The 801-nt window shown below is 38.0% G+C and overlaps 2 protein-coding genes across 2 annotated transcripts in view; one reads left to right on the top strand and one right to left on the bottom strand.

Annotated features, from left to right (window-relative positions):
• The window catches only part of opn8b (opsin 8, group member b), a 15149-nt gene that overhangs the window by 10916 nt on the left and 3432 nt on the right, over positions 1-801 (bottom strand). The gene's annotated exons all lie outside the window — the stretch shown is intronic.
• Positions 1-801, top strand: part of mmut (methylmalonyl CoA mutase) — a 34592-nt gene that overhangs the window by 31715 nt on the left and 2076 nt on the right. The window lies entirely within an intron of this gene.

The following is an 801-nucleotide window of genomic DNA, read 5'->3' as shown; positions in this document are numbered from 1 at the left end:
CTAATAGTTAAGATCAGAGGAATGAAAGTGATACAATTGTATTTGCAAAGAGCGTTGTAAGGAATCCAGTCCATTTTTTTTGGTAATTTGGTTAAAAAGAAACCCACATTTCAGAAATAGACATTTTTTTAAAGGGGTCAAATCTGACCCGAGGACACCAGGAAGGTTAAAATGAATGCTCCATTAAGCTTCCATAAGCACTAGCCCTAATTGAGTCTAGGAAATCAAATTTCTTACCACTTGGTTTAAGGTTAGCAGAAAAATGGGAATCCACACACAGTATTAGTTCAAGGTTGGACTACTGTGATGCGCTCTATGTTGGTCGGACTCAGACGTCCATCTCACGTCTTCAGCTTGTAAAAAATGCTGCTGCTCGCTTTTTAACAAATACATCTAGACGTGCACACATCCCTCCCGTTCTCTACACCTTACATCGGTTTTACACTGGCTTTTATTATGTAGCAGTGGTGTGACAATTACAACCTTTTCTGATTTTACTGTTTTCTATGTTCACTCGTTCTATTGTATGATGGGATTTTACTCATTCTAGTGTTAAGCACTTTGGATACCCGCTGATTGCTGTAAAGTGCTATTTAAATACCTTTTTATTTGATTTGATTTGTAGGTTAGCAGAAAAATAGGAGCCCGCACACAGAGTAGTTAGCTTCAGGCCCTTTAAGCAGACCACACGCAGAATCAGAATGCAACAGTAAAAACCATTAACATAACCAAGAATAATCACGAGGAGTCTAAAGAGGGCACAGATACAGTGTGTAATATAGATAGATAGATAGATAGATA

This window comes from Etheostoma spectabile, chromosome 18 (assembly GCF_008692095.1).
Source record: "Etheostoma spectabile isolate EspeVRDwgs_2016 chromosome 18, UIUC_Espe_1.0, whole genome shotgun sequence".
Lineage (NCBI taxonomy): Eukaryota > Metazoa > Chordata > Actinopteri > Perciformes > Percidae > Etheostoma > Etheostoma spectabile.
Note: the sequence above shows the minus strand (reverse complement) of the source record. Positions and strands in the feature narration are given on the sequence as shown.